At 49.1% G+C, this 13,167-nt stretch overlaps 1 protein-coding gene across 1 annotated transcript in view; it reads left to right on the forward strand.

Moving 5' to 3' along the window:
• ANOS1 (anosmin 1) overlaps window positions 1-13,167 on the forward strand; it is a 173,711-nt gene that overhangs the window by 33,523 nt on the left and 127,021 nt on the right. The gene's annotated exons all lie outside the window — the stretch shown is intronic.

A 13,167-nucleotide genomic window follows, 5' to 3' on the forward strand; every position in this document is an offset into this window, starting at 1 on the left:
ATTGTGATTTGTGGGACATGTGTGGTTGGTCATACAGATGGCCAGAATATCTCCTTCATGTATTTGATTCTCCTCAGCCGTTCTCGGCTCACAGCTCCCCAAACCCTTGGAACTTTCTGAGCAATAAGAACACTGGGACCATCTTCTGGGCTACTTGGTCTCTTGTCCTCGGTTTCTAAAATCCCTCCCGAATCCCTCCTGAATCCCAGAGGTAAACAACTGTCTTGTTATCCCTAACAAGCCCCTCTCCACTGCAAAGGGGTTTAGTGAACGAGGTGAGTTTTGGAACACAGCTAAGGAAGGGGGCCGTTGCTACGCAAACCAACCCTGAACAGAGGGTCGGGACTTTCAGGCCCACTCTCTGATTTCCAGGGACAGGAGAGAGCGGGAGGTTGATTCAATCACCAGCAGCCAATAATTTAGTCAATCATGCCTAGATAATGAAGCCTCCTTTTAAAGCGGAACCCAAAGGGACAGGGTCCGGAGAGCTCCCACATGTGACACGTGTGCAGATGCAGACCTGGGGACAGGTCTCCCCACCATTGCCCCGTGCCTGGCCCTGTGCATCTCTCCTACCTGTCTTCTCCTGAGCTAATATCCTCTCAAAATCAACCCATCGAAAGTGAGCAGCCCAGTAAAGTTTTTGGTTGCATGTTCTGCTGAGCTGCCCTAGTGGATGAATGGAAGCCAGCGAGGGGGTCAGTGGGACCCCGCCATCTGCAGCAGGTCAGGCAGAAGCACAGGTGACATCTGGGATTTGTGATGGGCACTGAGGTGGCCGTGAGGCGCAGGGGTCATGGCAGAGGGGTGGGGAGCAGCCTGTGCGACCGAGCCCTTACACCCTGAGACGGACACTGTCACCAGGTACACAGTGTCAGAAGTGAGTTAACGTGTAGGACTCTCAGCCGATGCTGGAGGGCCAGTGGGCGTTTCTAGAAGCTGCACCCACCCACTTACACACAAGTTGGAATTGGGTGCAGAACTTCTAGAATTGCTGGTTAAATAATTTGTTTAAAAAGCCTCTTTTCCGTTTCTGAGTCACCCTGGCCCTGCACACACACTCGAAAGTTGTCATTGTATTGATTTGTGCAGTGAATAGCGTACGTTTTACCTCAGTCCCCAAACACGGGCAATTTTGAAAAAAATACACATGTACATTGGTATACGTTTGTAGTATGTACTGTACAAATACAGTTTACCGCTGGCTGAAGATATCGGCAACTCTGGCATCCTGATAGTGTTTGATGAGCTTTATTTCATCCGCATTCCTATTAGACTTTAAATTCAAACAGTCCTTTATTTTAGAAGTACAATGTTATCTGGGCAGCACATCGTACTAATTGCTTGTTTATGAAGAATATTATTATTTTGAAGGGTCTTCCAAACCCATTCTCTCCCAGTCAGTGACTGTAGACTGATATCCCTACACCAAGTGATCCATTCCAACATCCCTGCACACAGGACGCCGTCTAATACACATGGATTCTATTAAAAATAGCATTCGTAGGTGAAATGTGGAATCATGATGGAAGTAAGCTTCGGTTAGCTCTGACTTGCTCAGTTTGGGACAGAAATGAAATGCCTGGTTTACGGTTTACTTTTTTATGTAATAACTTCAACATTTGCTCTGGCGAGAGGTTTCCTAGGCTCTATGACATTGTTCTTCCACTGGCGTGTTGGGTAACTCGTTTATGTCATCATCGCAGGAAGGTGTATGTACCCAGACAGAGAGAAAAGGACATGAGGCTGATGAAAATTCCCGAGTAGCGTTTCTGCCCCGTTTTATATTAGTTGAGTGTTTCTTGAATTACCAGTATTATCTCTCATTTAAGTGATGCCCTTTCTCCTTACTCCATTAAGAAATTCTTTTTTTACCCCTTTAAAAGAAATTCAAATGGAAAAGTTTCTTGTGAACTGGGTTTTTAAGTATCCTAATTAAAAAACCGCTCCCCCCAACCACACCGCCCATCAGAACCATGAGATGTTAAACCGTATCTTCTTGCGAATGATCAAGGCGGATACGAGAGACCGCATTTCACAAGAAGAGAAATCCATTCCCTTTGCCTAAAAGCAAGGGACGCATTAATAAGTTACAGCTAACCCCATGAGAAACTTTGGAATACAGTACAAAGTGGACATCAGTTCAAAGGGTTGGCTTCCGTCTGAATCTTTGAGAATGAATCTTATGCCCTAATCCAAGGTATTGCCTTTGCTGGATATTATCACCGGTTCCGTTTGCAGCTAATTACGGTTTGCATTTCTTTCCAGATCTGTGGAACCCATAGAGTCTTTTTGCTCTTTGTCTTTAGGGTAATGAGGGGAAGCGTGAGCGTTAGGAACTCCCGTTTTACAGGTGGGGCACTCGGGCACGTGCCTATTCGGTAACAGTCCTGGAGTCACCCGGCAGAGGGGTGGAGGGTCCCAGACTTCGGAGTGCTGCCCAGAGATCAACAGCTTGAAAACCCGTCGCGAATAAATACTGGGACAGCCGAGGAACAGATAAAACCTGCGAGTAATAATGATGTAACTTTCTGAATCTGTTTTGAAAGCTAGGGATCGTGGAATGTTTCGTAGAAGCCGCGCACGCGCAGCATTTGTGGCGGCCACCCACAAACATGATCCCTTCCCCGGTCCTCCTGCGCCTGCCCCGCCCCCGCCCCTTGTCCAGCAGGCCATCGTCTGCCTGCGCCGTCCCCGAGCATCGTGTGGAGGCTCCCAGCCGCGGCGTCTGCCCCAAACCATGCGGTCCGCACAGAGCTCCTGGAATGACCTTCTAGACGTAAAAGCTGAATCATGCTGTCTGCCCTATGTCTGTCCGTCTCTCTCCACCTTGCTCAGACCAAAACGCTGGCCCCGTGTCTCCCCTTCTCTCTCTCTCTCACTTGATCTCCTCCTCCTCTTGGCCCTTGGAGGCTGCTCTTCTCCCCCCCCCCCAGAACTGGGTGTCTGACCCCCCTGCCCTTTACACACTGACGTGCGGTAACAGGGGTCTTGTTTTCTCTCTCACACTCTGTCTCCTTGACCAGAAAGTAAGCTCTTGGCAGAAGCCGACTGTCTCCTTTGTTGACCGTGGTGTTCCCCACTGTCCTAGCGAACGATGCTGGGGGGGCAGCTACCAGCTGCTCAACACATATTCTGATGGAGGCACGAACCAGTAAGACTGGTGTATTACATTCTTTCTCCCCAGAGTACATCTTTAGGGCATTACCTTTAGAAGAAAGTAACAATACAGTCCATTTTTGTATCCATGTAACTTAGCAAGATTATTTGTAATTCAGAGAATCTACGCCTTTGTCCTCTACTCCGCTCTCTGTAACGAAGTCAGCACTTTTACCTTGTAGGGTCTTCAGCACCATTTACCTTGTAGGTCATGTGGAGGAGTGACTGATTGTCCCGTGTAGGTTTACGCGCTGGTTCTCAACCTGGGGTGATTTTGTTCCCAAGACCACAAGTAGCAATGGCTGGGGACAGTCTTGGTTGTCTCAGGTGGTGGTGGAAGCCATAGGCAGCAGGTGGGTGGAGGTCAGGGATGCTGACGGCAACCCGCAGTGCCCAGGACAGCCCCGCACAGCAAGAGTCACCTGGTCTCCGTGTCCGTAATGTCGAGGTGGAGAACCCTGGTCCGTGCATTTTGGCAGCTATGAAAGAAATGAAGAACACAGCTCTAGTCTCCCCCGTTTTACTTTCTGATGTGATAGAAAAATAAGTGTCTCGTTACTGGGCATGTGGTATGCATGGAGCGCCTTCAGGGGTCTTGGCACCTGTAGGAATTCTTCTTCTCCCCGTATACTCTGTAATGTCCGGTGGGTGGCTCTGCCTTCTCCCCCAGTTTCTGTTCAAACTAAAACCTGCCTCCTCACCAGCTAGAATTAGGCATCTACATTTCCCAAATCTTCTTTGCTGCGCAGTGCGGCCATCTTATCTTATCTCTAGCCCACGGAATGCAGGTGGGATCATTGCGAAGGACTTTTGAGATGCCTCTGTAAAAAGGTACTGATTTCGCCAGAAAACATCCTTGTTGGGTCTTTCTTCGCCTTTTCTGTCCTCTGCTGTGGAGGATGCAGACAGACGTCAGGGGCTCTAGCAGCTGTCTTACTCGAAGACTTAGCTTTAATGACGGAGGCAAGTGTGAGAATAACCAGTAAGAAAGGTAGAAGGTGTCTGGGTCTTTCATTGCACGGAGCCCCCATTTTGAGTCTTGGACCTCTCAAATTATGTGCACACGGAAGACAGATAACTTTCTATGTTAGGTAAAGTAGCTTTTTTTAACTTTGTTTTTGTTGTTGTGTAAAGATGAACCTAGTCTTGACTTTCTAATTGGCGTGACCATCTCTGTGTCACAGATGCTTGGGAGGGTTTCCTGACCTTTGTGCAATGTCACTTGGCTACTGAGTACTAGGACATGGCAGAGACGGAATTTAAACGAGTTCTGATGGAATCCAAAGCTTGTGGTTTTCCCATTAGACACCCTACGCATTTGAAGTATAGAACCACGAGACTATTCTGAAAGGTCTTCTGCTCAGTGTAGCCGTTGATTCTCCTGGTGCTTTGGGGTGGACTTTCTACGTATAACCAAATCTACCTCCAAATGGTTATCTTTTAGAATGACTTTTAGAACTTCACTTTTAATAATAACTAAATTGTACGATCATCTGGGATGCAAACCATAAGAGACTCTTCATATTAGGGAACAAACTGAGGGTCGCTGAAGGGAAGGGGGTGGGGAAATGGGGTAAGTGGGGGATGGGCATCAAGGGGGCCTGTGATGTGATGGGCACTGAGTGTTACACGCAGCTGGTGAATCACTGAATTCTACCCCAGCAACTAATAATATACTCTATGTTAGCTAACTTGAATTTAAATAAAATCTTAAAAAAAAAAAAGACCATCTGTTCTAATTAAGACTGTAAACATATGCCTTTGACATAAAAGAAAGAGGCATTTTTGTATTCTATCTAAATAGTCTTTGTAATCAATTTTTTTTGGTCACCAATTTTTATCTTAATGTTTTCATCCAAGCAATCCTAAATACTTTTGGGGATGAAATATTACTGCGGTGCTATAAAAACCTAATAAAATATCCAAATAAAAAGTTCAGTTTGGAGCATGTAATTGTTTTAAGAACTTCTTTTAACTAATCTGTCTCTTAACACATTTTTTTATACCAAATACAATTTCCTGATTTTTTTCCCCCATACACCACAATGGATGGCCATTCAGGCCTCTTATTGATGTTTTTATTTTAACATTTTCTTGAAATATATTTCATTTACTTGAGCTAAGAGCGTTTGATTATTTCAGTTTCAACAACTGCTCATTGACCGTGTCCTCCTGTGTCCTGGGCCCGTGTGATTAAGTAATACAATAGCCTCTTTGGTCTTTGCTCTTACTTTGTACCTGTCTGGCTTGCTGAGCAAATCCCCTTTTTAACAACCTTCATTCCTTTTAAAAAATTGGCCCAGGATCCCTTAAGAGTCCCCAGGATGGTGTGGACGGGCCCCGTAGGCCGCCTTCCCTTCTCTCGCCAGCTGGCATATTTGTGTCTTTTTAGGATCCGTCCCTCCTTTGCTCTCTGCTGATTCCGTTTCATTCTTCCCCAATGCCACCTCTCCCTCCTTTCTGCCACTCAGAGTTTCCTCTGAACTCATCCATTAATTAGTTGTTATGCAAGTGAGTGCGTTTCTGCCCTCTTCTCGGGAGTCTTTCCTAGCCCGTGACTCAGGACTCACCTGGGTGCAAATATTTGGCGACCAAGGACAGAACTGTTGGGGTGTTGGAGTGTTAGGACTTGACTTCTGGGTGTTAGGACTGTGGTAGGAGTTAGCTGGGGGGGGCGGGAGCAGGGGGAGGGAAGGTGAGGGATGCACACTGGGATCCCTCTTACAGGAAAGACAGAAGAATTCCGAAGCTAGGAGGACTTTAGGAATTCTTTCATAGTGCCCTTGGAATCTGATCTCCAAGCAGAGAGATATCTGGACAAAGGCAACTGCCACTCCAGTGGAGGGCCTTATGCTCAGAACCTCCATTCCATTTGGTGTAATTCCTCAGAAGACCAGTTCAGGGATAATTTTGGAGCATTTGCTGGGTGACTGGAAATGGGAGTACGGTACCCTGGCGTTTTGTCTCAGTGGAGAAGTCCAGATTGTTTTTATGAACCATTCTGTGATGTCGAGAATATCTCTTTCTCTTTCACTGTCAAGATTTTATTTATTTGTTTGAGAGAGCAAGAACGCCAGCAAGAGTGGGAGTGGTGCAGCAGGAGACGGGGAGGCCGGCTCCCTGCTCAGCGGAGAGCCCCGTGCGGGGCTCGATCCCAGGATCCTGAGATCATGCCCCGAGCTGAAGGCAGACACGTCACCGACTGAGCCCCCCAGGCATCCCTCAGGGAGACATTGTTTTAAGCACTGTGCTATGATACTGTGATTTGTAATACACGCACATTTGGTCTTTGTCCCCATTTGTGGCACAGAGCTCCTAAAACCCTTGACATTCCCTAAATGGAAAGAACAGTAAGATGTCTTTTGTTCCATGAGTGAGGTGACACTTGGAAAGCATCCGAGAACGGAGTGTGGTTCTCAGTGCCGCCAACCACGAGGTTACAGTTGCTGGGACTCCCCGTTCCACCCGGGACCTCCAGGGAGGGGAGAAGGGCAGGAGTTCAGTCTTCCATGGCCAGAGAGTTCACCCATCGTGCCTAGGTAATGAAGCCCCAGCAGAAACTCAAAAGGAGGGTTTAGGAAGGCTTCCAGGTTGGTGGACACATCGGGGTGCTGGGGGAGTGGTGCCCCTGCAGAGGACACGGAAGCCCCACGTTCCCTGCGCATCTCCTCCGTCCAGCTGTTCCTGACTTATATCCCTTACAACTACCTGGTGATCCAGGAAGTACCATGTTTCTCTGAGTTCCGTGAGCCACTCTAGGAAATTCCTGGAACTCAAGGAAGGGGTGGTGGGAATCCCCGAGTGACAGCCGGTGACCAGAAGCACAGAGGATGGGTTGAGGGGGTGGGAGGAACACAGCCTTCCAGGACGGAGCCCTCCATGATGGGATCCAGCGCCGTTTGTGGATGGATGGTGTCGGAACAGAGCAGGAGGGCTTGCTGGCGTAGCGAAGTTCATTGTCGGCACACACACATTGTAGTTACTGTCTCATACCTTATGCCGGGGGTCAGCACTAAAGGCCGGATGGTAAATACTTTCATCTTCCGCAGATCCTAAGATTGCTCTGGCAACCATGTCTGGCAACCAAGTCTGCCGTTGTAGCACAAGATCAGTGACCCATAAGACAGCCACGGATGAGTCTGGCCGTGTTCCAATAAAACTTTATGTACGGGCACTGAAACTTGAATTTCATGTCATTTTCACATGTCATGAAATTTCATTCCCCGCCCCCCAAGTTAGCATCTACGAATGCAAAAACAGTTCTTAGCTCACCAGCTGTACAGAAAACAGGTGCCGGGCCGCATTCGGGCCTTTGCGATAGCTCGCCCGTCTGTTCTGTGCCGCTGCGTTCACGTACGCAAAGCCAAACTGACACAAAACAATAAAATGCTTTCTTCTCCGCACACAAAGACATATCTGGATGTATTCAAACTCAAACAAAAATGGACAGTTTCTCCCATCACTTATGGATCATTGTTGGTTGGTGTGTGAGGAATTTTTGAATGAGTGCCTGATAAACAATAGTAAGACAACGTCGAAGAAATCATAGCTCGTGAAAATTCAGTGTTGAAATGGGATTATTAGAGCCGGCAGAAATGGTGAAGCACTTCAGATCGAGCAAAACAGAAACGACGTTGGAGTGGATGTCCTCTGTCAGACCCGACCAGGTTATCTCCATTGTCCATGGACTTTCCGCTGTTTTCTTAGTCTGCAAATGGTAGAAAGCTGGCCATAATGCAGAAGAGTCTTGTCCATGGAAATGCAAATGGGCTGTGGCCAGAGGAATGCCATTGATGCTGGCCCCGTGAATAGGCCCTTTGGCATCTATCTGTAAATCTGGTCCAGCCCGTCTTGCTGTATGGGAATGTCTTGCTGTTTGGGAATATATATTTATATTTTTTTGGATTTCTCCTTTGAACCAAATGTAACCTATTCTTGGTCCTTGCAGTGTTTCATGCTGGAATCGAATCGTGGACACACGGTCATGTTATGTTCGCACGAGAGTCATGCATTCGCTTTATAAAAGATCTATAATTCGCTTTCCTATTTATGCTCTGTGACCTTGTACCTGGACACCTTGCTCTCGGTGACAAGCCTCCTATCTGTGGGAAGCGGGTTGCTTCTCCTTCTCCTTAGGGGTGTTGTAACTCACTCCCTTGACTTGTTTCCCATGTGGTGCTGAGGCTGTGTGTTGAAAAGGGGTAATTTAGGGCCCCGTCTCCATGCCTTGGCATGCTGCTTTGATCTCAGTGGGAGTTCCGTTCTTCTAAGGGCTCCAACTCCAGATTCTTAGTCATGTTCCAGGTTGATTCAGAGCCAAATTTAGAGGTGAGGAATATTGGTTTTGCTTGTACGAACATCCGAACATCTGGACGGCTTCATGTGACATCTGTGAAATTTATTGGAGAAGGGTCAAACCTCTGAAACACCGCAGAATGCGGCCGTGGAAGGTTTTTGTTTTGTGTTAGATGTTTGGGGAGTCCATAGAGCCCAAGGAAAACATAGCTTAAGGAGGAAAATGAAAAGCCTGGGCCCCCATGGAAATGCACTGTGTCCGAATAGCCAAGAACGTCCTTTACTTCTTTGCAACCCTAATGAGCAGTGGATGAAAAGTTTTTTTATGTTTTACAAAGTTCAGAACATTTAAATCCTATGGTAATACTTCCTGGCATTCTATTGTTTTCCCTGACTTTATACAATTAGCTTCAGGACAAAGTTGATGCATTTTGAATATCTCTTACGTAACCTGTAACCTACGGCTGTCTCTTGGGAATTACCCGCTCTTTGACCGGTGAAGCCACCACGGCTAGTGATTGTCAAAGAATTACAGGTTTGGACCCCTAGGAGAGAGAGCTTCTTCTAGAAACCGTCCCAAGTGGAATGATTCATTCCCTTTATTGTGGTCCCCGTGCTGTTTCCATAAGTGAAAATCATGACCTCATTTCTGGGGAAAATAAATGGGATCTCACGCTCTGAGAAGAGAGGCTCTTCTGTTCCTTTCACCAGTGGTGCGATGACACGTTCAGTGGGATGCATATGAGAAGGGTTTAAGGGACAGCGGGGTCCGTGGACTTCCCAGTCTGAGTCCAGCGACCAGCCAGCCTGGGTGAGGGCTCCCCGCACAGCATCCTTCTCAAGGACTCCAGTGTCGTGCGGGAACGGACACGAGGATATCCTCTGTGACCTACAGGCCGCACTGGGGAGAAAAGAGAGAAAGGACAGAATCTGAAGCAGACAAAAGCAGAAATAACTTAGACATGGGCTCACGGAGCATCTGGCGGCAACACTTCATCTCGGAAGCCGTGAGGCAGCAGAGCTGAGCCGCATGAGAAACGTCCGGCACCATCCCTGCAGCCGTCACGCAGGTGGGTCGAGGTGTTCACGGCCCAAGCAATGAGGAGATCTGAGCCCGTCCGCAGGCCCCAGCCCCCCGGAGTGTCCCCCCCACCCAGGGTCTAATTGCCGCCTCCGGCAGAGAAGGGGCCTCCATTTGCTTCTCCCCACGTGTCATTCTTATGGTAAGTATTCCCTGTGCTCATGCTGGGAACTTTTATCAAACATATTAGCGTGCTTGGGGGGGGGGGATCATTAGCCTGCGGGAGCTGGAACATTCCATGCTTTTTGGACCTGGAAACTAGCCGGACAGAACACGCATCTCCTGCCGGACCCACAGTCACCGTGTGAGCAAGGGAGCAGGTTCTCCTTTCGATTCAAGTCCAGCACGTGACACGGGAACGGCCCGATGTGGTTCCGATTTTTCATGCCCGCTTTTCGTGGGGGTGAACGATGCTTCCACCTGCCGGACAGTCCAAAGCCAAGACCCGCAGGAGGGAACAGCCCACCTCCGTGGGACTCTTTCTTCGCACCCTTGCTCCTCAGACCGTTAGTTTCTCCTCCCGTCCCACGAAGGACGACGCCGGCAAAGTCTCCGGTTTGGCTCCCAGTTGAAGCCGAGCTCCCGAGAGCCGCCTTTGGAAGAGCGTCTCCTCCAGGAAGCATCGCACGGTGACTGCGGTGTGACAGCTGGGCCGACCTGTGACGGGTCCATCCGGAGGCGCTCGCCGCGTGGGTGAGCCCTGACGGCTTGAAGATGCTGCGGTCTGACCTGGCCGGTGGGCAGATTTGGGGGCGTCACACGTGTGATTGTCCTTTGTCGCCCAACTTCTCCCAAGAAGGGTCCTTGTCAGAGTAGCCTCGGACACTCGAGGGGCGAGGCAAGAGCACTCACGGGATGGGACCCGCCGTTCCTTGGCTCTGGGCCTAATCTGGACCCGGTCCGGTTGGCCGTCCCTGAGGTGAGGATCAGGTCTCGTTGTCTTACCTGTTCGTGCACAGGACCTCCGCTTAGAAATCTCATTCGTGTCCTGCCTCCTCTGACTTGGAAACATGATTTCCTCACTGCAAGAAACAAATCTAGGTTTGATTTTGTTTCTTTTATTTATTGGTTAGTAATTGCTACACCCAGCGTGCGGCTCGAACTCACGACCCTGAGCGTCCCGTGTTTTACCGACGGACCCAGTCAGGCGCCTGAAATCTAGGTGTAATTTAATTTAATTTACTTATGTGTGAAATCTAGGTTTTAATTCCAACTCTGTTTTTATTAGCTGAGGGAACAAGGACACACTCTTGCCATCTGTCTCGCCTGAAAAGATACAGGCTGATTTCCTCAAACTAATTTTCCTTTCTCAAAAGCTCTTGTCTTTGACCTAGTTGATTCAGAAGAATTTCCATCGCCCTTTAAACAAAGACGTGCAACTCCTTGGCTTTATTCATTCTGCAACTAGTTTAGGGCGGAGAGCGCCCTGTAAGATTCGTTGCTCAAAGTGTGTTGTTCTTTGGGTGATTTGAGGTGTGTGTGTGTGTGTGTGTGTGTGTGCACATGCCGACTAACCTGGACATTTGTGTTAAATTCCTTTTCAGCCTGCAATTAAATTATTGTGGTTGTACTCTGTGGAATGTACCACTGAGGTCTACCTTCTATTTTCTTCTGGGTTGAAAGAGAAAATAATTTTATTTTATTTTTTTTAAAGGAAGATCTTTGTCGCATGTTCCCTTTACCTCCGATGCCTGCCTACGCCGAGAGCGCATTGCCCGTTTACTCCAACATCTTTGTTAGGCTCTTTGATTTCCACAGTTCATAACAGGCAGACAAAAGTTCCGCTGGCTCTGAAATGACGGCCACACGTGCACAAAGCCGCCGTGCTCCTGGGACTCGCCCAGGAGCAGGCTGTCACACGCTCCGTAACCCCGTGCCGCCAGAAGTCAGCAGGGAGAAGCTGTCCGTAGACCTGCCTGGCGCACCCATCGCTTCCAGGGTATCTGCAGTCCTGGCCTCCGTTTCGGACCTGAGACTTTCTGCCGTCCCCATCTCAAGACTGTCCTGTAACCCGTGGTTTTTATTCAGTGCGTGTTGCTACACGGTGATAGGTGGCATCTTCTCAGAGACGGTGTCACAGTCCCAGCCTTTGGGACCGCCCTGAGAAGCTTGGGGACAGGGGACGATCATCCCATGCCGTCCTTAGAAGGAAGGTTTTGAAGGCATCCATTCTGCTGGCATCATCAGTACTAATTAGGTTTCCCCTAGAGGTTGGTAGGGTTTTGTTCCCCCCCCCCCCCCGCCTCCTGTGGATGCTGTGTACCTTAGCCTGTAGTGTTTTCCCCTTGCTCAGAAAGCTAAAAGATCAGTAAAATGCCCTATTCCTAACACAGGTGCTGAAATGAGTCTCACGTATTTTGGAAACTAGCCTTATCCTGACTCTGTCTATTTGTTCATTATCTTTTTTTTTTGTCTCCCTTTCTCTCGTTCTTCCCACACACTGAAGATCTGTTTTTTGGCTAAATCCCATGGGCCTCCGTGCATGGTTTCTGAACGCCTTTAAGAGGGAAAAGGGCTGTCGATAAATTCGTAAGCCCACGGAACAAGGAATGACTAGAAAGTTGCCCTATCGCAGCTGCGACGGGCCTGACGAGCCGGGACCATTTCATCCACGGTGTCACGGTTAGCCTAGATGGGGGGACAAGACATCTGGGTTCCCAGCAGCAGACTTGCAACAGGGCAGTGACGATTATGCCATCATACTTGGAACGGAGAATAGTTGCCACTTGTCGATGAGGTAAGGGCTGTAACCGGCCCAAAGAAACAAGAAAAAGCCGTGCGGAATGACGAACGCGGAGGGAGAGCCAGAGGAACGCGTTCTGATGGGAAATGACGTCCCTGGACCCAAGGTGGAAGCCTTTTGTTCGTGTGCACCCTTTGGAACCAAAGGGCTGCGGCCCCGTCTTCACAGATCTTAAGTCACAAATAGCAGAGGTCAAAGAATAGTCTTTAAAAGTACACAATAAAGAAAGGCCTCCTCTCAACGGGCCCCATTCAGAGCAGAGCTGCCCATGTGGGTGAGTTCATTTTCCGTTTGTGTGGAGGCAGAAAATGACTGAAAGTGTGCACTTTGTAAAGATGTCTTGCTTGCTCGCTCGCTCGCTCCTTCCCGTTGGTCGTCGTCCTGGTAGGACTGGTTTGTGTCGACGCCTGTGAAGATCTTTCTCCATCTGCCGTAGGCTCTGGGTGTCCACACCGACAATTTGAAGCATAGAGAAAGGCATGGAGATAAACGGGGCTTTGGCCTTCTCGTACCTGCCGTGGAAACTCCCCTCGAGCGACCGTGGGAATCCCGACGCGGTCTTCAGGAGAGCAAGAGCGCCGTGTGCGTCTGTCCGCACAGCTCTTCCTGTCGGGAGACAGGCTGGGGATATGGTAGACGTGACGAAGAGGCATGAGCGGATGGTTACAGAAATGGGACGCCATGGCCTTGCCTCATCAAACAATACGCATTTCAAGTCCTTGCAAGCGACTAATTCTGTGTCGGGTTGCAGAGAAGGAAGCCTGTGGGCAGGAGGAACCTCGGAACGCTGCTGGGGCCGGGCCGGGCCTCGCACCGGGCAAGCAGAGATCCCGTTGAGCGCTCGGCAGCCCGCGGACACAGCCCGCGTCAGCCTTCTGCAGACTTTTCT

The sequence above is a fragment of the Neovison vison genome, chromosome X (genome assembly GCF_020171115.1).
Source record: "Neovison vison isolate M4711 chromosome X, ASM_NN_V1, whole genome shotgun sequence".
In the NCBI taxonomy this organism is placed as follows: domain Eukaryota; kingdom Metazoa; phylum Chordata; class Mammalia; order Carnivora; family Mustelidae; genus Neogale; species Neogale vison.